This window comes from Astatotilapia calliptera, chromosome 12 (assembly GCF_900246225.1).
Source record: "Astatotilapia calliptera chromosome 12, fAstCal1.2, whole genome shotgun sequence".
NCBI classification, from domain to species: Eukaryota; Metazoa; Chordata; class Actinopteri; order Cichliformes; family Cichlidae; genus Astatotilapia; species Astatotilapia calliptera.
Window position 1 is genome coordinate 37575370 of NC_039313.1, and position 26192 is coordinate 37601561.

Here is a 26192-nt window from a genome sequence, read left to right on the forward strand (position 1 = left end):
GAGACCCAGGACCGTGACAAAAACTCTGTTCCAGGTTTCAGGAGATCTTTCTCATTGTGCCTTTGGCAGATCCAAATCTCATATTTAGTCACTTAGCATTGGCTGAGGGAATAAGTTTGGGGACAGACGAACTATTAAAAGACCGTTTTTCAAAGTCATCATCACTAGAATGTTGTGCATCTGGAGACAAAACATCAGATGCTTATCTCTCGTCAACTAAGGCAGTAAAAATGGGAGTTCAAATTTCATTTGACTGTATTACAGTCAAATGTGATCCTGTTTACTGTTGCCACTTGTGAAACAATGCGACATAAAAGATCTGGTTGAAGATGGAGGCCAGTGGGTCTGTGCAGACTTTCAGGAATGACGGGACACACTGTTAAATCCCAGAGCCTTCCCGGTGTTCTGTCTCTGGATAAGCAGACTAAACATCCTCACGGATCTTTAGCACAGGTAGGGGTCAGATGGGACGGGGTGGGGGTGCAAGTAGTCTTTTTGTATAGGTGTGAGGTGAGAGTGAGCATCTTTGTGTGTGGATGTGAGGGTGAGCAGGTGGGAGGTGTGAGTGGTTGTCTTTCAAATCTGCAGTAGAAGGTTTTAAGGCCATCAGCCAGCTGGTGGAGCAATGGACTCCTGTCACTGGTGCAAGCTGATGCAGGGTCATCGGCTGAGAAGCTGCTTTTTAGCTTTTAGCTTTAGTGCCTAATCCGGTCGCTTGCCATGCTTTTCAGGGTTTTCCATTAGGAGACAGTACCTGTTAGTACCTACTCAGCTCGGGTTCCCAGTGATCTGAAAATGTGATGTCAACAGACTGCATGCCACCGATTGGCTAATCAGTGGCATCACTCGCTGAGCCATGAGAGCGTCTCCTTCACGAAAATCAAACCCGGCATTTTTAAAACCCAGCAACGAGAGAAACAGCTGCAAAAAAAGAACATCATTGTCCTGAGTCTGACAAAAAGACACAGACCCATCAGCAGGTGTGTTCTCTCGACGTCCACCTTTGTTGTGGCGTTCATGTTGCATAGTAATTCCTTCGTGGGACGCTCAGCCACATTGCTGTGACAACCCCACGCACATCAGGCGTTGTGATGGAAAACAAGTTGAGTCGCGTAGGGACTAACGGAAAAGCGGCTTTAGTTACCCTGATCTCCTTGGTTAGCTTGTTTCTAGCCTGCTTGTAGAGGGCCCGGACCCCTCTGCTGTAGGCCTCCTCTGTGAATAACCAAGTAGCATAAACAGTTAACCTAACCCCACTAACTGCATGACTTTGGACTGGTGGAAGACGGGTACTCTGGCTTCCTCCTGCATACCTTCTTCCTTGAGTACCCACACAAACACGAGAAGAACGTACAAATTCAAACAGAAAGGACCCAGCCAGTTGATGGAATTGAACTCAGGACCTTCGTGCTTTTTAACATGGCATCATTTATTTACTTTACCTATATGAAGCATTTATATTATTCCTGATTACGGTAACATCACCTGGTCATCTTTACTGAACGGGAAGTAAACGAAAAACTGAGTTAGTGGTTTAAGAATCCAGAGCAAAGCAGGCACAGTGTCATGATTCTGATTTGGGTTGTTAATTACAGACGTTAATGTTTTCAGTATTACTGCTATAATTTGCAAGCAGGTACACCTGTTCATAAAAATGAACAAAGTAATACTGGATACATCATTGTTATTTTTGCTGTCTATTGTCAAGACCAATATAGTCTATCCATTCACTTAACCACTGAGATCCATCAAGTCCCTTCACCAGCAGGGGGGCTGGAGCCTTTTCCAACTACCATCAGAATCAGAATAACCCTGAGGAAAGGGGCAAGAGGCGAGGAACACCTGACGCAGGGCTAACACAGAGAGACAGACAACCATTATGACCTATGGGCAGTTTATAGTAGCCTAGCCCACTGACTGGATGCCTTTGGGTTTTGGGAGGAAGCCAGAGTACCCAGTGAGAACCCACACAAACACACAAGCTCCACAGAGAAAGGCACTGGCTAGATATTTTAATCCACAGTGCTAATCACCACGCCACCACACTCTCCACTGAGATCCTTATTAAATATGGTTATATTTAAATGATAACTGTCATCATTAAGTTATCCATCTTATCTATTATTTTCTAGATTTTTCTCCTTTCAATGGATAATATTTAATAATTAGGGTAATATTTAATAATTAGGATAATATTTAATAATTAGGGTAATATTTAATAATTAGGGTAATATTTAATAACTAGGATAATATTTAATAATTAGGGTAATATTTAATAAAAGGATATTTTTTTCCAATGAGATCTCTTGTGCAAACATCGCATGAACAACAAAAGAAAGCCATGTAAGTTCAGTATAATCAAATCCCTGACATTGACTTTTCTCATGTTGAGCATTTATATTACTCGTGATTACAGCAACACCACATGGTGGTCTTCATAAAAGCAGAAGTGAGGCAGAAAAACGAAGTTAATGGTTAAGAAATACAGGGCAGACTCAAATGGACTACACATACACTAACAACAGTATAGAGTGCTTGAAAGTAAAAGAAAAAGTAAAGTCAAGGACCAAAAGCAGATGCATGGAGGCAGGCACAGGTGAACTTAAAGGGAGTCATTTATTAATAATCCCGTAGTTAAATCCAAAAGGGAAACAAAGTAAAAAGGGAAACACCAGAAGCCAGGAACTACAAACAGTTTACGCTGGGGATACAGGCTAATGATGGACGTGAACAGGTACAAATAAAGTAGCAAAAACAAGGATAAACAACAGATGACCAAACAAAGAACAAGAAGAAGACTGGAAGTACAAAGAAGGGTGGGAAACACAGCTGAAACTCATAGACAGGAGGGTTCAGTGAAACTAAACACACAAAAGTTAAACAGGAAATAAAGAAGGAGAACATCAGTGACAGAGACTTGACATAAAAGGGCTGAAGACTAGGAAAAAATGTAATACTAGCAGAACACAACAGGAAGGGACAAACACATGGATATAAACACAAAGAAAATCAAGAATCATACATTTACATAAAGAAAACTAGAAAGTTAAAAACAACAACATTTAAAATCACGGGTAACAGACCCTTGACCTTAACAAAGACAAAGAACAACAGAGACAACACGAACACAATGCACAAAGGGAAAAGCAACTAATAAAACAAAACAATCCTTAAATCTTACTATCATTACTTTTGGCAAAAGGCCCTTATTTGCATTTCTCCTCCGTCAGTGTGGTCTGCTTTTAGTCATGTCAATAATTTCTTCACAGTCAAGAACTGATGTAAGATCTCTCTCAAGTGACAACATCAAAGCGAGTCCATGAGGTGGACCTCATGGAGCACCTCATGGTGCCACAGGAGCACCTGCTGGCACTCCTTATTCTCCCAACACTCGAGACTCGACACTCAAACGTTCAGACTCTCTCAGGTTAAATCGACGAGTCGCCATGTCAGTCAAATTTCTATTAATAGTAAGCGCCAGTAGAGTGGTTTCTGATTTTATCAGGCCATATGAGGAATTATGAAACCTGGCACTAAGTTCATTAAGCTGGAAGTCTATGATTTTATTTAATATAAGAAAATTGATGTGTCAGCTGACATTCTAGGAGAGTGACGATTGTAAACCCCTGTTGACTGAAAAGAACACAAAGGCTTATTGACATTTGGCAAAAAACATCTTGATGATGCCGAAGACCTTTGGGAAAATATTCTGTGGACTGATGAGAAAAAAGTTGAACTGGAAGATTTGTGTCCTTACACCTGACAGACGAACTAACACAGCAGTATATGAAAAGACCATAACAACAGTCAAACATGGTGGCCATAATTATTGGAACTATTATACAGTGGAACCCCGACTTACGAATACCCCGTTTCACGAAAAATTCAAGTTACGAAGGCGCTGAACGGCAATATTTCTGCCCGTGTTACGGCAAAATGCCCGAGTAACGAAATCCGCTGGCTCTGATTGGCTGAGCCTACAATGCCCACAATACCTTCCAAATCATGTGACAACCCCTTGGCTTTCGTACTTGCGCTTCGCTGTTCCACTTGAACCACGTATTGTTGTTGCAGTTAGCAGTTAGCCTATAGCCTATCAGTCACTCAAAACGCGCGATGGGTGCTTCGAGTTACGAAAGACCCTCGGGAACGAATTAATTTGGTAAGTCGGGGTTCTGTTGTATCTGCTCTCTACCAGAAAATCCTAAAGAAGAATGCAATGCCATTCGTTTGTGTCCTGAAGCTTGGATTATGCAGCAACATAAGGATTTGAAACACACCACCGGTGAATGGAAACAAAAAAATTAAGCTTTTGAAGTGACCCAGTCAAAACATGGGCTTACATCTGATTGAGATTCCTTAAACATAACCTTAAACAGTTTGTTTATGCTTGAAAACCCTCCATGTTTTCTGAATAAAAACAATTCTGAAGAGTGGGTCAGAATTCCTCCAAAGCAAAGGGAAAAACTACACTGCAGGTGTAGCATTAAGAACGCATCAGGTAATGACTTCTACCAATTGTATCATCGTGTTTTTCTTCAATGTTTTTTCTTATTTCTCCAAATTCAAGACACTGTATATCAGAAATTCAACTCCCAAGGTTAGATTGCCAACACAAAGTTCTAGTTCAAAGTCTTGATGGAGAACAATAAGCACAAATACCCTGAGGTGTAGTGAACACCATCATGATCTCTGTCAAACTGACCTAACATTCATAATAACAGCATTATCGCTGTTGAAGATTCAGTTCATTTTCTGTTTATATATTTAGCTCTACGTCATAACAACTGTCATCTCACAATGTCTCATTTCTGTCTGCCGCTTATTTACGTTCCAGCTCATTGAAACGTGGCGGCAAAATGTTGAGGAAAAGCACCGAGTTTTTTAAATGGACTAACAATGAGGTGGAGCTGTTGCTGCGAGTAACACAAAAGTACAAAGTTGCAAAAGCGAGTGAGAGTTAAAGAATGTGAAGAACAGCTCTCTGCAGCGTGTACAGGCTGATGTTAATCTTTTTAGGGCTGTCAAAATTGAGAGCAATCAAAACAACTGCTGTTTAATGCCCTCCGCTACCTTTGTTTAAATGGTCACATGACTGCATCACATGACTAAAATGCGTCATTGTTTTAGAAAGTCTGCGTTTTCGAGTGTCCACACTGCGACGGGACAGCTCCGTTTTGAAATGTGTGTGTTTTCGAGAGCGTTTTCAAACCGCTGCATTTTTCCATGGGGAAAAACGCCGTCTCAGTGTGGACAGGAGGCCAAAACGGAGAGAAGACGATGCAAAACGCATTAGTGTGGACGTAGCTTAATTCAGTGATGCTCTAGGAGTAAGCACTTGACAGTAGATAGGAATAACTGCCTTTCACAGAAGGAGGCAAGAAGCTGAAGGCTTAGCTTCCACTGTATTTTTGGAAACTTTGGGAAGTATGCCTGCACTCTGAGAGTGAATTCCTCTGTTGAACAACCAACAGAACAGAGTCGAGGTTCTAGTTGTGGTGAAAATGAAGACGGAGGCCTCTGAGTGCCCGGGGAGAAATGGAAATGGGGGTAAGGGTTGTATGAATGACTGTCTAACAGGTAGGATGACAGGAGAGCACTGAGATTTAAAGCACGCAGAACAGAGCCTGACTGGTTTGCAGAACATGGATAAGAAAGTGTTTGGACCAGAGTATTGATGTCAATATTAAGGCTACGTCCACACGTACACGGGTATTGTTGAAAACGGAGATTTTCCGTTTTTGTTTTAAAAAGTAATCCCGTCCACACGTAAACGCAAAAATGAAGGAAAACGCTGCTAGGAACATGTCAAAGCAACATGTGGCGATATATTCCTAAGCATGTAGAAATGCTGGCCAATCAGAAGTCTAGAAGCCTCGGTGAGCGATAGTAAACAAAGATGGCGCATAGAAGCAGAACCGAGTGGTATGTGTGGAGGGACAGTAACTGTGTGTGTATGTGTGAGCATTTAAACACTGCAGAGAGTACAAGTAACAGTAACAGTATTTTGTCTAAGTCCCCCATTGTAGAAATTCATTTCACCGAAACGTGGCGCACAGTGTGACGTCAAAAAATGCGCACACCTTTGACGCTGCGTTTTCTCCGTTTTCCTCGTCCACACGTAAATGCAAAAATGGAGTTTTCAAAAATATCCACCCTGGCCGGCGTTTTTTAAAAATCTCCGTTTTCAGTGACCAAAAACGCCGTTTACGTGTGGACGAAAGGCGCAAACGCATAGAAAAATCTGCGTTTTCAAAAATACCCGTGTACGTGTGGACGTAGCCTACGTTTGACAGATAAAAAAACAAACAAGTGATGTAAAGAATAGACAGGTGGTTGACAGATCTTCCTTACTGAACTTAAGCATAAGATTAAATATTAAGAACAAACAGGAATCTTCAGCCAAAGAGAATTAGTAAAGTCAGCAATTGACGGCTCATTGTCGCTGGCCTTCATCTCTTAGGTGATGGATAGGATTGAGGTTGGTGTTTGTGCTGGCCGCTCAGACAGGGGTAAAAAGGACCATCCTGGGGGCTCAGTCCTTGAACACTAATCCCAAAAAATGACCCTGACACGCATTTGCAGATATACACACATACACACCACCACTACAATCCTGCACCCCTCCTCCTCCATTTCTGGCTCTCATCATTGAGGTGAAAAACTTCTAATGGAGTCTAGGCTCCTTTGCTTTGAGAAACAGTGGGATGGGGGAAGGGTGGAAGAGGCGGGGAGCCTGAGCTCCACCTATTCAAGCAGCCCAGGCTAAGTTTTCTGGAAGCACACAGGACTAGATGGAAATTAGTTTAATTTCAAAATAAAGGTGTCAGGATTTCCAGTTCAATCCTGTTATATTTGTCATAGTTGTGTAACTTCTGTGTATATTCCCATTATTTAGCAATGAATAGCCAGGGTGTGTAAACTTGCTGAGGGCTTTGGGGGAACCCATATGGAAAAGAAATAGTAAAAACTTATATGATTTACTCATGAAAGTGGCCACTTTCTCATTACTTTCATACATTGTTTTAGTAAGTATCCAAAACATACAAGTTTCATTTATATAATTTTCCAAGGGGTCTTATATCTGTTTTCACTCTTGTATGCTTTTCATACAAGTTTCACACAAGACAGATACAAACTTTATAAGATTTATATCTTTTCCATATGGGAAAGCTGTTCACTCTCATATAAGATTAGACCAGTAAATGTCATCTTTTTATGTAATAAGATGATAGTTCCACACCCATGTTGTCTGTTACATCAACCTTGCACTGGCTAAGACTTCGAATGAGTTCAAATGTGATGAAAAGCTGTTTTTGTTAAAAAAAAAACAACAACTCCAGGATGCATCTTGGTTTTGTTTTATTTCAGGTTGTGGTATTTGGTTAGACGTTCACACAGAAAATCCCCACTGAATGACACCTTAGTCCCACTTTTACTGTTGTTGGTCCATCAACCAGTCACAGAAAAGTGCCCACTGCAGGTGTTTCTGTGTTTGTTATACTATATTTTGGTATCTTTGGTATTTTTTCATGGTTCTCCCATTCGGGGCGAACACTGCTGTTTCTCCCTTACCTATTTAGGCCCACTTGTCAACAAATTAGCATTCAACCAATATAAGTGTCATCCACATTGAGAACCATGCAGGTGCATCTGCAGTGGGTGAAAACCTGTCTGTACACAGTCTGTGTCAAAATTCATACACAGATGGACACAATTACAGAACTAAAAATGATCCACTAGAAGGGTCCAGTTGCAGACGTCACCATGCACACTACCATCACAGCCACAGCTGTGAACATGACTAACTTTTTATTACTTCTGTTGTTTGGGTTTAGATTAGATTGTATGCATATGTTCCATAAATAGCCAGAATCTATAGTGGGAATATTCTTTACTTCACCAACGTCTGGGCAAGATCACCTAAAAAATATTTTCCAAACTGACAAATCTCAGAACCGTGGGCAGTAACAGACCTTGTCATACAGCTTCACTTTAAATTCAACATTCATTTTATTTTTGTAGCACATACAGAGCGAGGAGGGTGTGTACATATCTGCACATACATTAACTCTGAGCAGCACTTTACAAACACGGCTCTCCCAAAGCACACACGTTTTTAATACTATTTGTTCAGCATAAATAGACAGAGGGCATAGACAGGAAAGCTGGGAGAGAGAGAGGTTAGGACATGCAGCAAAGGGCCTGCTGCTCTCCGGCCGGCCCTCGAACCTGGGCCTGCTGCTCTCCGGCCATATGGCACATGGCTCACCCACTGAGCTACACCGGTGTCCCAGCAAACACGGATTCTAACAGAAAATGAAACAGGTTATTTGTAATGAACTGTTTCTGGAGATGTACTGCAGAGCTTGTTTGGCAGTGAGTGAATGACACTGATACAGACCAAATCCTCAAAAGAAGGTAGGATTTTGATCAAATAGCACTTGAATACAAATTATACCAGCTGACTGTTAAAAACCTTGAAAACTGTCCACTACAATAAGTCTGTGCTTTATGTGTTTTCTTGGGTTTCTGTTGGTTCTTCCTCTTTTTGGTATCATTCCCTTATTTAAGCCAACTTTTAGCCTGCTCAGTATTCTACCTGTGCAGATCATTGTTGCCATCAAGCCGTCCACTGTAAGTTTTTGGGAGTATTTCATGCTTGTGCATCTTCGTAAGCCTCAGCTTTGGTACAATTTCTAAGGTCCCTCTCTGTGTGTTGTCAATAGTATTAACGGATCCCAACTCAGAACCATAACTCCCATATAACTTGTTTCTGCAGTCAGGACCTCTACTTACACTTATTGTGGTGATACTTTTGCATGTCCTGTGTTTGTATATTCTGGGCAGCTTACTTTAAGGATATATGACAGAAAATGCTGTACAATCATTTCATTTTTTCCAGGGCGTTCCACTTTCTGTTAGCTTATGACTCATGCAAAGACGCCCTGCTTTAAAGCCTCTAACTGAGCCTTTTCACCATCTTCCTCTTGGTATTTTCAAATTGTATCCAAAAGAAAAACCAAATGCTCATGAACTTAATGTTGTATCCAATGTAAACTAGATATAAAGTCTGATAATACCATCAGTAAAGCGGCTAAGGTCACAGAGCAAAGGAGCTGAGGGCCATTGTCCCATAGATTTAAAAACAGCAGGATGTTGTTTTGTCAGCAAGAGGCTCACCCCCTGCTCGCCTTTAGAAAGAATGCACATTTAAGTTCTCCACTGGCTTTGGTTTTCAGACCTGGATGCTTTGTCTATCTTTGAAGCTGTTTATGATAGTAAGCAAGCAAAACGAGCACACGCCAGGGATATGAAGCCTTCTACAGGGAGCTAGTTAACTTCCTGGATAGATAGTTATATAATTAGTAAGGGAATCCACAAAGATTCGGGTCAAATCAAGTGAAAATGTGAATAAAGGCTATTTTAAAAAGAATCTGAAGCAGTACTCGTGTGATTTTTATAGGACTCAGCTTTAGATGGATGGAATGTGTAACTAAATTCTGCAACTAAGTAGGAGGATCACCCATGATTTTCTCGCGTGTTTTTGCATGTCAGGATCTTTCTGGCTTCAAGCGTTTATTTTGAAATAGTAGGCGGAAGTCGTGCATGTTGTATGTTGGGACATTGATCCTTGTGTCTCGCTGGGTCAGTCAGCCTCTGCAGCCTACAACTAGCACTTACAAAGGGAAAACACAGGCTCCGCACTGTAATCTCGGACGTCTCCCTCCGGTTGCATAGGACGCTTGGTCGGACCGCGGAAGGGGCCGGTGTTCCAGATCAACTGGCGTTTAGATCAACTGGCGTTGGTCGAACAGATGTGTGGCAGTCTTGCGTTTCAGTAGCTACTACCGACAAACCAGCAAAAAAAACGGCAAATGTGTCACCTGTGACACTTGTGAGGTTATCTCAAACACACTCCGTCAGTCTTGATGCTGTTGAACAACAAAATGTTTAAAATGTGGCGAGTTTACCTGGTGATATCCTCATGCGCGACGCGATCGCGAAAACAGCAAACAATTAACACCACGCCGTTGTTGTTCACAGGACAGCAAGAGTAAACGATCGGGAGACTCTTGTCGTCGTTATCGTTCCCCTCGCACGGTTTATTTCACCGAATTCAGCGTTTTTGCTTCACAACTAAAGCGAGCCGTTTACTTTGTGCACTAACATGGAGTCGAGTCAACCAGCGCCACCTCTGGCCAAGTGCCACAGCCTACAGCCAGATCAACCTGTGACACATCTGCACCACGTTTGATTTCGTTTCTTGCACAACACATTTGTACCTTTCAGTTGTGTCTGTTTGTGCGTCATGCAAATGAACCTTTGAAAAGAATGAAATGACACCAATATTTCACTAGTGTTGTAACATCACATGTCGTTAGCGTAGTCTGTCTGTGTCTTTTCTCTGAGAAAAAACATTTTAGAGTTGGTTGTTATATACAGTCTGTATAAGTGTGGTTAATCTAATAAACATTTGTAAGGAGATGGCAGTTACTGTGAATGTACAGCAGGTGATTAGTAATAAACAGTCAGACAATGACTCTGACAATCTCATTCAATCTTGCAGACTGAATGCACCTTCTGTGGAAAGTGGTACCACACAGTGTGTGTGGACTTTCCCTGTGCAGAAGGCGACTACAAATGTTGTGGGTGCTAAATAAACAGTAAAAAGTGATCCCTGTTGTCTTTGCTTACTGATTGTTTTTAGTGTTGACAATCCACATTGCTGCCATTGCATCTTTCAACATGTTTGTGGGTAGATTTGAATGTACCAGGGGTAAGTGCAGCCACTCAGCCTCTACTCAATGTCATCATAGCAGCAGGTGAAGATGTGTCACAAGTTAATCTAATAGTGGGCTATGGTATTTGGCCACAGATGGCAGCAGTGGACTGACCTCCATTTGAAACTGCTCTAGCTGCTGTGTGATAGTGGATCTGCTACAAATTGAAGATCATAGGCAAGTTTTGGAAATGAACCCTTGTATTATGTTGAAGAACAAAAAAATGACATTGATTTTGTTGCGGGTCATTTAGATCCGTACTGTGTAAATCCACTCAGAATTGTTCAAAAACTGCAATGGAACAATAGCAACTTTATTTCCCATCAGATAAACATGTAGAACACAGACATACAACAGTTAGACTTTCCATAACTATTTTAGGAACAATTTGGTTTTTCGTTCTTACAAACACATTTCTTTTGAACTTGCCCAACGTTCTCAGTTTTTCAATCCTCAACATTTTCAATTTTGTCCACATGATGGACAAAATGTGCTTTCTGCAGATGTACTTCTTGCATTTCTCACAATACGTGCTTGTTTTAAAACAGGAATCTTCCTAACTACAATTTAAAACAAAAGATTGCGTCTCCTCCAGTCTCACAAACAGATGACAAACCAAGCGACACACCTGAATCACTGACTTTATATATAACTACCAACTCTCCAGCCATGTTGATGGATTGCCTATATTGGCTGGAAATATTAATTTCCAGGGAAAGGACACAGGCAGATGATGCTTACAGGATGTGATGTGACGACACTAATGAAATATCGATGTGTCATATTTGTCCAAGGCGTATTTCATTGTTATGGGAAAAGAGAATATTAAAATCATGATGACCAATTGGAGTGGTGATTTCTATGACTTTGTGTATATAATTTGGGATTTTGTACAAATGTAGGCCAATAAGGAATATATGATATCATTTCATTCTTTTCAAAGGTTTATTTGCATGATTCACAGACAGACACAATTGAAAGGTACAAATGTGTTGTGCAAGAAACGAAATCAAACGTGCTGCAGATGTGTGTCACAGGTTGATCTGGCTGTAGGCTGTGGCACTTGGCCAGAGGTGGCGCTGGTTGACTCGACTCCATGTTAGTGCACAAAGTAAACGGCTCGCTTTAGTTGTGGAGCAAAAACGCTGAATTCGGTGAAATAAACCGTGCGAGGGGAACGATAACGACGACAAGAGTCTCCCGATCGTTTACTCTTGCTGTCCTGTGAACAACAACGGCGTGGTGTTAATTGTTTGCTGTTTTCGCGATCGCGTCGCGCATGAGGATATCACCAGGTAAACTCGCCACATTTTAAACATTTTGTTGTTCAACAGCATCAAGACTGACGGAGTGTGTTTGAGATAACCTCACAAGTGTCACAGGTGACACATTTGCCGTTTTTTTTGCTGGTTTGTCGGTAGTAGCTACTGAAACGCAAGACTGCCACACATCTGTTCGACCAACGCCAGTTGATCTAAACGCCAGTTGATCTGGAACACCGGCCCCGCCCCTTTTGACGGGTTGTGTGAGACTTTAAATCATCAAACTGTAAATTATAAATTAAATTGTTATTGATCCTTTACCCCGAGTCCTAAAGTGTAGATTTATTTTCTTACTCTTCTTATATTTGTTGTTTGTTTACTTGCACCGCTGTAACTGCAGCCTCGTCGTCTCGTCTCTCTATATGCTGGACTGTCTGTAGCGGAGATGACAATAAAGTTTACTTTGACTTCAGCAGCGCGCAGGCGCACCGAGGGCTCTCGCGCTCACTTTATAGAATGTAGAAAAAACATGGGTGCAGATTATAAGTCTGTATCATAATATCTGTTTGTTGTTTTTATTTTGTTTTGCGAGTTGGTTATTAGATGCCGCTCCAGCCAGCCAGAGACTCCCCGCCGCCCCGCCCTCTCCTCCCTGTGCCGCCAGCAGCAGGCGCACCTCGCAAACGGAGGGCGCCCTTACTCCCAGCAAATGGCTGATAGAAAACCGATCGGTGCCTACGAATTTCCCAATATGCGCTGGCATGACGTCGGGGAAGCATGGGTACGACCGATTCTTTTATTTTTTTCTTGCCCGTGATGCCCCCCCCCACCACGATGCATTCTATTGGTTTGCACACTTACACACACCCAGCTGTGGTTTCCTGTTTTGCTGGACTCTGGAGAGCCCCGCCTTTAACGCTCTTCTCTCACAGAGAGCAACAGAAAACTTGGAAAAACTCCAGATTGACTGAACTCAGTTCAAAGTTACCTTGACACCTTTAGATGTGAGACGTAGTGATGGTCCGCTTGAAGCTGACGCTCCGGTGCGTGTGTCAGAAAGATCAACGCGCTGCTTCAGAAGCACCGTGTCGAGGCTTGATTCGTTTGGCCAGAGTCACGTGATCAGTGACGTCTGAAGCTTCGTTTAGAACGTACCTTTTTTTAAATCGAACTTTATTGAAACACAATGAGTATACAACATACAAACAGATGAAGTTTACAAAAGAACAGAACATGAACATACAGAACCAGGAGTAAAAAAATGATGATATGAGGAGGCGAAAAAAATCTACATATAAATATTGTTCTGAGAGGCTTTTTGTTGGTTGAGTCTGAAATTGATTGTATGTACAATTCATATCCTTATAAAACGGCAGAAATATGGTGTTTTATTAATAAACTTACATTTATGGATATAAAATAGCTAAAAGTATTAACAAATTTTTTATAAAAAAACATTTATCATTCTTCCTGGGGAACTTAAAGAAACAGAATAAAACATTTTCCCATCGTAAAGAAAACTCCCTTAAAATATAGACAATAACAAAACTGCTAAATTCTTCCAGAATCTCTGTGTAGAGGAACCAAAAGAGATGTGCCACAGTTTCTGGATGATCCCCACAGAAAGTTCAATTAGTATCTATGTCTCTTTTAAATGTTACCATATAGTGACTGGCTGGGTCACATTTATGAAGAATTTTATATGAGATTTCCTTCACCTTGTTCACAACTAGATATTTATGGGATCATCCAGACTGTCTTCCAGGTGATATCTGGAACATGTCGGTTCCAGTAAGATATTCTATATATGGGAGAGAGACGATATCTTCTTGGAATAAACTACGTATTCTCTTATTGCTGTTACCAAGTTCCTGTGAAAAGCAGATTTTTCCCACTGCTGACTCAGCTGGATCAGGGAGAGTGACTGAGGCAGAGATTGAGCTGTCAGTGTTTTTATATAACATTAAAGTCCCTGAGGGTATGGCACCAAGCACCACTGAGAATTCCCCACCACCACTTCCCCTGCCAGTGGCGGACTCCCTCAGGTGTCGGTGCGTTGGTGGTTCTTTGTGTGTGGGGATGGGCGTCCAGGTACACACCGGCTCACTCCCTGGTGACCGCTTATCGGGGCCTGGAGCCTGGGGCTCGCTCGGGCCACTTTGGAGGTGGGGTGCCCCCGGCCTCTCGGCCTGGGGCTCGGTCACTCAGGCACGGCTGGCTGCCGGCGGAGCTCACGGGCGCGTCACTGCAACTCCCCCTGGCTTCTGCTCCGCGGCTGCTGAGTGAGCCCTCATCTGGGACTCTCCTCAGCTCTTTCTGGGACAGTGGCGCGGCTGCCCCTCTGTTGGTCTTCCTTGGTCTCTTGTGTTCTGGGGGCCTCTGGATGTCTGGAGTTTTGATCTCCTCCATACCTGCTTCATGCCCTGGAGGACGGGGCTGTGGCCCCCCCACACCCTCTAGCAGATCGTTACATGGAGAAACCTTTGGAATGCAAGCATGCTGATCCACACAGGTATGCACACAGGTGTACACACGGGTATTCACAGACGCGGACTACAGCTTTCTTGGCTGCTGCCTCAAAGCACATTGTGCGCTGTCTATCTTGCGTGCTGCACAATATCGTTTATTATTTAGTATCTACTGATATCTACTGCTAGCTAGTTTATTGTGATGGTGCTGTTTTTTTTATTATGTTGCTCTTTGTTGTTTGCTTTCTCTTCTGTTTTTTTTCTCCATACAGGTGACCCAGGTGTTTGTTTTTTCTCTCTTCCCCCCTTTCTCACCGTCTCTTCTCCCCTTTGGTTTTCTTTCTCTCCCTCTCTTTCTTTCATTCTTTCTCCCTGTCCTATCCCCCAGTCATGTCTGTCCCGTTTGTAGCAACTGAAAATAAAATAAATTCATAATTATAATAAAGGTCAATCAAATGGACCAATATGGCAAGGCCATGATGATCCACTTGGTAAAATAAATCCGCTTGGCATCTTTCTTGGCCTTAAGACAACAATTCTGATGCTAAAGATCCAAACGGGACACAAAAAAAAAAAAAAATCAAGCACATTGTCCTAACCTTAACACCATAATGTTTAACAGTTAATACCCTCAAGTTGAAGGATAACCACCCAACACTAGAAGTACCCACTGATGTTTTCTAGAGACCTTTGAAAGATACACTCTCAGAAAAGATGTGTCTTACCCACTTTTTGTGTTCATGTATTTTAAAACGCACACACACAAATAATTGAGCACATTATTCTCCAATCACGTTGCAATCTGTGTGCACCATTATTCTATTTTTAACTGTCATAAAATGATCATTGGTTTCTTTTGGTGTGAGAGCTGAGGCGAGGAATGAAACGAAAGAAAAAGACAGGAAAGTCAGTCATTCGGTTAAAGACATTCAGCAAAATAATATTCAGGTCACAATTTCTAAAAATGTATTCAGTAGAAAACAGTAACTAGCGCATCCTAATGTGAGACTTTCCCATCCCCTTATTGAAAGATAAAAATGATTTACTGATGTTTTCCTGCTTTATATAGATGTGTGTTAATCTTAGCAGAGTTGTGTTTTTTCTACTGATGATTTTTTTACAGTTAGAACTGCAGTAAATTATTTTAATTTACTCAGTTTTCATGCAACCTTTGGAAGCTTTCCATGCCACATCACCTTGTTTGAGTCTTTCTGTTGGAGCTATTTTATTTTTTTCAAGAGGTGCAGTAGTGAAGGGAGAGGAGTCGGATGCTGGGGGTCTGGGAGGATTTGTGGCTCCCAGAGTGGAGGAAGAGAGGAGGTAGGTCTGTGGGCAGGCTGGGTTCTGGAGCAGGGTAAAGAGCATGGTGGTTTGGGTCCAGAGCATATTGAGTCTCACAGAGGTGGGGAGCAATGTGGAAGGTGCAGGAAGCAGGGCCAGTTGAGAGTGGGAAAGTGAAAAAAAGAGAAACAGGAGAGTTCTTCTGGTGGTTGAGCAGGTGGATCATAAATTCATGAAGGTAGGTATAACAGTTTGCCAGAAAATCACGGCCACAACCGGTCCTTAAATATGGAGGTCTCTAATGAATTATTACTTCCAGATGCAGGGAACAGAAAGCCCAGGAAGGTAGCTCCACCGGAAGGAACCACCCAAAGCTTCCTGGAGAGAAAATGGTACAAACCCCCCAGCCTGCCCTCAATGCTGACATAATAGGTTATATTGTGGTTCTAAACTGATGTGGTGTGAATGTGAGCATGAATGGTTAAACCTGCAACTGCTAAGATTGTATGGTGCTTCTCACCCTGTGATAGCTGGGATAGACTCCAGCAACCATATGTGGGTTAAGTCCCAGTTGGACATGTCTACTATGGCTGATAAAAAAAGAGAAATTACGATGACTGTTTAAAACGTATACATTGAGAAATAAAAGCATTTCTGATCGTTAAAAAAAAAAAAAAAAAAAGAGAATTCCCCAACACTGTTTGACAAGTTTGACGAGCATCTTGACTTTTGGTCTTTGGATATTAACAGTCCTGGGTATGTGACTTCTTGTTTAACAGAAATGTTACAGAGAGCATTTGCAGTGCAGCCTTTAATTGCTAGTAATTCACATGTTTTTAAGATTTAGACATAAACCAGATGCCTCAGAGAAATCACTAATAACACTAAGGGCTGGACGGATTGTTCTTAGAAAGGTGTCTGTTTCTCATAAAGCCTGATTGTGTCTCATCCATAATTGTGTCCAAGAACTCTTTCATTCTGTTAGCAAGTACTAAAGCCATAATCTCATAGTCATCATTGAGCAGACAGATGGGTCTCCAATTATCAATAAGAAGTAAGTCTTTGTTTGGCTTTGGAATAAGTGTTATGAGACCCTGAGTAAGAGTAGGAGGGAGGATGTTATTCTCTACACTTCCTATGAAAAGCTGCAGTAAGAACGGAGCCAGGAGATTAGAAAATGATTCATAAAACTCTGCAGTCAAACCATCTGTGCCGGGAGATTTGTTGGCCTTAAGTGCAGAAATAGGATTACAAACGTCCTCCACAGTCAGAGGGCTGTCACAGTGACTTCTATCTTCCACAACAATAGTTTTTAGGTTTTTAATATTATTGAGAAATAGCGTTGAGACATATATATTCTACTTTTCTAAATGATTGACTATTTCAATGGAGAACCTAAATGACACAGACCCGTGTTTGTTATTACATATCTCTATTTTGAATGTGACAAGTCTATCATTGCCTGTTATTCATAGGTATTCACAGAGTTTTTGGCCTTTTTTCCCTCTATAACAGTTAATTGACTCTTTACAGTGGCCTGCTATGGTTAATAATAACATGTTCAGTCATGAGTGAAATCAAAGCTTTTCTTCACTTTAGCATTTAACATTCCCAACAATATAATGTGATACCTTAATTAAAACACAGCTAATAAAACACAATTTTCTTAATGCAAACATCAGTGACTCAACATTAGCAACCAAAGGGTTCAGTCTGCAGCTCACACTCATGTGAAGCTACAGCCTCCCCCTTTAGTCTCTGTCATCCTTCTGCTCCTGCACAAACAAAGCAAGACAAAACCTCCACCCTTCTTCTACAGGCTGGGTGAATTGTTGTGGACATTCACTAATCCTAAAGTCGGCACCGTTTTTGTCTTAGTATCAAGTCTAGATCCTGGTTACCATAAAAATTGAAGGGGTCTACAACAACTACCATCCTCCTATCTTTATCCTGGTTGCAGCAGGGCCGGGAAATAACCCTGAAGTGATAGGTTACCAGGCAGGGTACACCCCGGACAGCTCACCAGTCTATCAGATAGAAACACACAGCCGTTTACATTCATGGATAATTTAGAATCATCAGTTAACCTAGCTCTAATAACTGCCTGACTTTTCCTCTCACACTGGAAACCAGAATACCCAGAGAGAAACCACTGCAAACTAGCCAGACTGTGGCCTTGAGCCCAGGAGCTTCTTACTGTGGAGCAACAGCACTAACCAGCATGCCAACAATGGAGGAAATACAGGAAAGCTATGATTTCCTGTATTTGATGCAATGAAGTTGAATTTCGTACAGATCTTTAAAGCCTGAGGCAATCGTGTTAAACACACGCGAGATGCTCACGTAAATCCAAGAGCTGCCCTTTTTTGTTCCTTTTTTTTCTCAGTGTGTTCCTCCTTCAGTTTGTCAATATAAAATTGTACTTAGCAGTCAGTATAAGCTTTGAGTGATATAAGTTTGCATGTGACAGAATACTGCATGATGACCTTTTGATGACTTAGATTTGATAAATTCTTCCTCACAGCGATAAAAGCTGAACCAGCTGTGATTATTTCACTCCTGCCAGGAAGAGGAGAGCTGGACACTTTATCTGCACTAACAAGAAGAGAACCACACACACACTCCCTACACACTAACATCCCTCTGCCTATGAATAGATGTATTCACTGTTGTATTACGTTTGTATATAAATAAAGACAAGTGCAAGAACAGAGCGCACATCACAGGCCCCACTCTGGTGGGAGCATCTGTGATCATGCCCTTGCAAGTAAAAGCTGCAGCGTCTGTGTGTTTCTACCTTTAGATTCTCAGCTGAAGAAGTGTCTTTAGAATAAATCTCTTGAGGAGTAAACATGACTTGGGATCTGATGATTTTTTTAGATATCTACAGATCAGAAATTATTTTAATCACAACTTAATTTGTAGAAACATTCTTATTACTAACCAAATCTGAAGTGCAAAGTAAAATTATTTCTAAATTATATAACAGCATCCGGCGGTGTAAAAACGACAGCACTCTGTATATTAAAGCGAAGTGGGAAAAGGAGGGTAATTTGACAATTACAGAGAAGTGTTGGGCTCACGCATGCAAGATACAGTGGGCTACCACTGGGTCTAATGTTTGGCATGAATTTAGCTGGAAAAGCATCATGAGATTTTTCATTACCCCTGCTCAACAAAGATATCGAGGACTTGGTGATAAATGTTGGAGATGTGGGGGAGACGGAGCTAACCATTTCCACATCTTTTGGGACTGTAAAGATATTCGCCAGTATTGCTCTCTAATCCATGATCATTTACAAAATGTTTTTTCATTTGTTTTTCCTTCAACTTTTGAGACCATGTTTTTGTGCAATGCACCAGTGGATAAACTGGATTCCAACGACAGAAGACTCCTGTACATCCTTCTGGCCGTAAGTAAAAAGCCTCTTACGAGAAGATGGCTTAAGCCTGAACCACCAACGATAGAAGACTGGATCCATTCTGTACAAGAGATCTATACGATGGAAAAAGTGTCATTTTCTCTTAAACTTCCAGGGAATATGGTCTAAATGGACAGACTATGTTAAGCATATGAGGTGTGATTTTGTGTACGATGTTACAACCCTGAGTACTACGTAAACCTGGCTGCCCTGCTGCCTCCTAACCCTAGTTTGTTTGTTTGTTTGTTTGTTTGTTTGTTGTTGTTTTTTTTGGGGGGGGGGTTGTTTTTGTTTTTGTTTTTTTCTTCTTTTCTTTTCTCTTCTCTTTCTGTTTCTACCTGTGGCTCCCTATGTGTGTTTTGTTAGAGTCTTCCCAGTTTAGGTTTTGTAGAGTTTTGTGTTCAGCAATAAAAGCTGCCATTTTGAGTTCAGTCTTGTCTCCAGTGAGTTTGCGTTTGGGTCAAATTCCTGCCTGCACACAGCCGATCATGACATTATTGACCAAAGATAAGCTCACATGTCACCTCATGACACAGACACTTATTTCCACAGCATGCACGAGGACTGACAATAAGTGTCTATAAAGCCACTTCTATCTGCCACACCTGTGCTTCTGTCATGGTTGCTCTCCTCTCACTCTGTCATTTATCCACAGTCTGCCTCCCTCTGCTCCGTCAGCTGACGTCCTCTCTACACCACCTGCTGTGTTTTATCCTGCAAAAACACATTTAAGAAGCGTTGCACCGAGTAACGGGAGGAACTGCTATAAAATCCATTTAAAGGAGGTGGTGCTGAGTGCTGTGACTGGGGTCCCACCACTGACATCACGGGTGGAGGACATGTTGGAAAACTGCTACAAAGTGCTGTGCAGCCAGCAGAGCTTACAGTCTGTCCTGTGTGTCATACAGGCTCTCACACTTAGTGTTTCTGTGACACATTGAAGAGAAGTTTGTGTTGTTCACAGTTGTGCTTGTACTGAGTGACAGCTGACATGACCTAACAGGAATAATGTGTCTGTGCTGAATGAGAAGTAACACACAATGAAGTCTTGATGCATCTCAATCATCCAGGAAAGTGAGTCTGTTGCTTCTGTTCATCTGGACGCAGCGTTTTGTGGGAGAAACGTGTCGTCATCATCAGGTGACGTCTTCAGTCTCAGCTGCAGGTTTCAGTCTTACAAACAGGACATTTGCATAAAGACTGAAAGCAGCTGCAGGAACGATGGGCTGGGAGCTCCGTTCCTTCATCTTAATTATGCAGATTCTCAGGACCATTGATCAACAACCACTGATCCATGTCCATGAGTCCCATTCACAGAGATGTGGGAATGGCTGCAGTCACAGCATGTAAGATGGAAAGAAATGAGAAGTGTTTAGCTGAAGTGGATTTGATTTATGTTAGTTCTTTTTTAACTTGTAGTTCTACATTGGAAGATTATTGTGATATTGAAATATAAAAATAAATTTATATTCTATTATTTTCTCAAAATAAGCGTCACACTCGTGGAAGCCGGTGTAGCCGCCGAAACGCCTGCATTTATGGAGACTTTCAGCCGGTAGAATCAAACTCTGTTGGTTCGTTTGCACGATAATGTTAATCACACACACGCGCGCACGCACGCACGCACACACACACAAACACACACAAACACACACACACGCATGTACGCACGCACGCACACACACACAAACACACACACACACACACACACGCATGTACGCACGCACGCACGCACACACACACAAACACACACACAAACACACACACACGCATGTACGCACGCACGCACACACGCACGCGCACACACACACACACACAACAATTCTCACACTGGGGTTTTTGCAAATGATATCAGTGACCACAACCAAGACCACAAACAGCTTTTAAAGGAGATTTGAAGCTTTTCTGGCAGCAAGCTTCATGATTTATGGGACTATAACTGGAACAGAATCTACCTGATCACCAATGGTGACACTCCAGATCAAACCCTGATAACTCATAACCTACATGGTAATTTCAAGTGTGGGGGATGCATTAATTGTCAATACACCAAAAATGTCAAATCATTCAAAGACCCTATAGGTGACAAAGCCATTGCCACAAAGGGCTTTATCACATGCAGAACTAAAAATGTAATCTACATGATACAGTGCCCATGCAATAAGATATATATAGGAGAAACATCCCGCCCTCTTAAAGATTGAATTAATGAACACAGAAGTTCGATCAAGAGGAATGATTCAACCAGCCCTGTTGCAAGACACTTCAACGATAAACATCCAAATTCACCATTATTTTTCCGGCATTGAAGCCATTAAACTAAACCAAAGAGGTGGCAACATAAATTTTATCCGGAAAAAAAGAGAAGCATCTTGGATATTCCGTTTTAAGAGTCTGCACCCCAGAGGTATGAATGAGCATTTTTCTATCAATGAGGTTTTATGAACTACACCTTTTTTAAAAAGAATTATTTTAATTTTTTTATCCTAATTTTATCAGTTAAATTACTCTCACATGAGTAATGTTTATTCAAGTAATCTTGTTAGTTCAGCCAAAGAAGGAGTAGCGTGCTAGACATCTCATCTTAAGTCTACATTTTAAGTCTAATCTTTAGAGACTTTACAATTTAGAGACATAAATAAGGTTCTTTTAACAAATGTGTTCCCATGTGATGATGTAATCGTGTTTTCTAATTCTAACGTGCTTTTACCATTAAAGACTGCCCCCCTGTTTTTGTTTTGTTTGTTTAAAATCTGTGTGTATATTTATAGCATCCTTCTTATGCATTTCATGCACGTGTTATTTTCAGACATATGGGGGTTATGTCCCCCCCTCCTCATCATTAATGATCTAGCCCAGTATTTACTTGGGCGGGACTTAACCAATTAACCAATACCTACCTATTATATGTCAGCTGACCTATCTATGAAGTTTTGACTGGTTAATTTGAATTTTTTTCTGTTTCCTGTCTTGTATTTAAGCAATTCTTTACAATGTTTTACTATGAGCGTGATGAAGGCCACAAGCCGAAACGCGGTGGTCAATTATTAAAGTTGTTCTTCTTCCCTCAAGTGTTGCTGGAGTTCCTGCTTTTTTTATATACAAGTTATATGCCAGACAAAGGAGGAGGTGATCAGTGCAATATAAGGTGCAATGTGATGGGTGGTGGTGCACAGTGAGTGTCCAGGGTGCGAGGGGTCCTTGAGGATGACATTGCCAGCATATAAATGTCTCTGAGGGAGGTTAGTGTCGGGCCCAGGGCCGCTCTGCTGCCCTCACCACCCGCTGCAGTTTCCTCTTGTCCTCCACAGCAGCTGAACCACAGCGTGCAGCAGAAGGAGCTCCATGGTAGAAGTTCATTAGCAGTTTGTGATTAGCATTCTTGGACATACGTAGATCTTGTGGAGATACAGAAATTATTTTTACTGCAATAATATAACCTGCATTATTAACATTGCCTTAATAATATTACTTACAGGATTGATATTGTATCAAAGATGTTTGCCATCATATTAACCTTTTTCATTACAGGTGTAGCTATGATCATTTTATACACATTGCATATTTGTGCTCATTCAGAGTTGATGTTCAGTCTATTAAAGGTCTCAAGCTTTGTGAAGCGCTATGTCTTCACAATCCATTGTGTGGGTGACCTGGAACATAGAAGGCCGCGTACACGCTTGCAAACACATATAATCTAGAAACTTGCCAGGCCAAAGGTCTGGAATTCATTTAGCTTCTAACTGCATGTTAGTCTACTTGGTAACAGATGACAGGAGAGCAGTTAAGAAAGGGATCAGTCTTCAGGGACCATGTAGGCTTGAAATGTATTACCATGTATGGCAGGTGTTATCAAAAACTGAACTTTTGTATCTCTTTTTACACATTTAAGATGTACCATTGACTGTAATCGATGTATTTTAATCTGTAATTGACGCACGAGGGGGCGTAAAACCCTGATGCTATGAAATCATCATCTTGTGTATTCTTAGGGGGAGGCGTTTTGCTGATGTGATGCTGTATACTTCTTCTCCTGCGTGTGTTTTAATAAACTCATTGTCTGATTGCACTCTCCTGAGCCTCTGCTGGTGTGTTCTGTTGCTCAACATTTTTCGAACTCGAAACAATCTCAAATTAAAAACCAATGATTGATGCAAAACTCATTTGTTACTTTGGGTTTGCTAGTTTCAGTTTATTTAATATGAACTTTTAGTTATGTCATTTCTTCTTCAAGTAATGATTCAAGACAAAGAGAAGGTAATAAGGCAAAGACGTGGTATTGGCCACTAGTGAAGTGTGTGACTGTCAGGCTGCCAAACAAACCTCTTCTCCAGCACGTCACACTTGTGGAGCTTCCTGGAAACTGTGACTGTAACAAGAGCAGAGATCAGATGTGGAAAGGGCTCATTCAAGTTTAATTCAAATGTATCTGCACCTTTAACTTTATCTGCACCAAGTCTGATCTGTGTGATCATTCACATGATCTGAAAGCAACTTAAAATTCAAACATAGATCTTGGGGAAGAAACACTGACTCCACATTCACAGGAGACTGAAGACACAAAAATAAAAGAAATGAATCAGCCAGTTGACCAGTGTGCTTATTTTAGGAACTGTTTAATATTAGATTTTTCATAAACTCTGAGACATTGTAAGTACATTTGTAAATACACCCTCTAGTGTAAAATTTGTGTTGATGAAGATGAAACAAGGGTTGACATTTCAGCAAACAATGATCCCAAACACAGCCAGCTGGTTTCAGAGAGAGAAACTAAAGCTGATAGAACGGCCATTGACCTGAATCCTCACAGTTTATAGAAGGGGCCCTGTTGATGTGGAGAAACATCTGAGCACATGTGATGTGCAAGTTAAGAGCATTTGAGCATCTCATGGTGGTTACCTCAGAGACTATCTGTCACTTTGTGTAGAGCCACGCCCACAGCGCACAGAATACATGTGTTCGACTAATTTGTCCACCAGGAGGCATCTTGATGCTGTCATCATACACAAAGGCTTTTGTACAAAGTGTTAAACAAACTGCAGCAAGTGTGTTCAAGACTTTTTCCCTGTCTTATTTCTCTTTATTACACATAATCTATGGAAACGTGTGGTTTGATTACTTTGCATGTGTGGATTTGATGGGTTGTTGCCACATCTGGTGAGATTTTCATGTCAACAGAACCTTCTGAAATATATTTCTTTAGAAAATTGGTGACATTCGTCCAATACCCGCTCTAGAAGAAGCCCTACAGTACAGAGATTCTAAAGACTGCGAGGTGGCATCAGCAGGTATTGAGGTAAGGACAGGAAGAAAGTGGAAGGCTGAGAAGGCAGTTGAGGTGGCGGAGTCACACCTAAGGCAGAAAACACTGGTGAGGGTCTTAGCAACAGGGGGAGCAGGCTTGGGGTACTTCCCAAAGGCCCAGGTCAGCAGGGCACAGGGAAAGGAGAGACACCAGCTACTCCAGGAAGAGGTCCGAGCAGGTGTGGAGGAGGGGCGAGTAAGTCGAGCTGTAGGCCTTAAGCGGCAGAGAGCATGGACAAGGTGGGAGAGCACCTTGCAGCGCAAGGTCACCTGGGCAAACATCATGCAGGCAGACTTCCACCGGATCCGATTCCTAGTGCAGGCAGTATACGATACTCTGCCAAGCCCAGCAAACCTCCATCTGTGGGGGAAGAGCGAGACACCTGTCTGTCCCCTGTGCTCTGGAAGAGGGACCCTAGAACACCTCCTTAGCAGCTGCCCAAGGGCCCTGGCCGATGGTCGGTATCGTTGGCGGCACGACCAGGTGCTCAGAGTAGTTGCTGAAAAGATTGCCTCAGCAATCAGCACCAGCAAGCATCATCATGCTCCGAGGAAGGCAATCTCTTTCATTAAGGCTGGAGAGAAACCCCAGGTGCGCCCGAATTTAACAACCGGCCTCTTCAACACAGCCTCTGATTGGCAGCTACAGGCTGACCTGGGTAAACAGCTACAGTTCCCTCAGAACATTGCAAAAACATCCCTCCGTTCAGACATGATAATTATTTCTGAGGCCTCAAAACAGCTGATCATGCTGGAACTCACAGTGTCCTGGGAAGAGCAGATCGAGGAGGCCAATGAAAGGAAACGAGGAAAGTACTAGGAACTAGTGCAGGAGTGCAGGGGAAGGGGCTGGAAGACTTTCTATGAGCCCATAGAAGTGGGTTGTAGGGGCTTTGCAGGACGATCACTATGCAAAGTCCTAGGCTGGCTGGGCATGGCTGGGGCAGCCAAGAAGAGGGCCATCCAGGCTGTGAGTGAAGCGGCAGAGAAAGCCACAAGGTGGCTGTGGATCAAGAGGGCTGATCCGTGGGTAGCTACTGGTACGCAAGTCGGGGCCTGATCACCCCCAGCTGGGTCGCCTGGGCGAGGGTGTATGATGTTGTGAGACCCGAAACACCTGATGACCCCAGGATACATCACTGAAGATGCGTACCAGTGCATCCCGGAGATGTGTCTTTATAGTCTTTTATAGTTATAGGAAAGCTTGGCTGAGGTTGGAATCTGCCACACATGGAGTTGAAATGACAAAAGATGAGACTGAGAAAAAAATATGAGAAAACCGAAGCAAAAATCCTCCTTATATATGACTTTAATTATCCATAAAATCATCAACTACAACTATTGAACAGCGTATAAGTTAAAGTAAAAGCTTTAAAACCAAGTTAGTACAAACATCACTAATGTCACATAACTTTGTCTTGGGCAGTTAAAGGTGAGTCTGTCACGGTTCTTTGTGACCCAGCATTTTAACTTGTATTTTATATTGTGCTTCTAAGTCCTTGGTTGTGCTGTTTTGTGGGGAAACAGGAGATGTATCACTCCTCCTGTTTCCCCACAGCGTTTACACTTCAACCTGCTGTTGGTGGCTTTTTTGCTGTGACATGTAAAAGTCACAGTGGTATAGTGTCTCTTTAAGACAACCCAAGTTGAGGGTTAATGTTGTCATCGGTA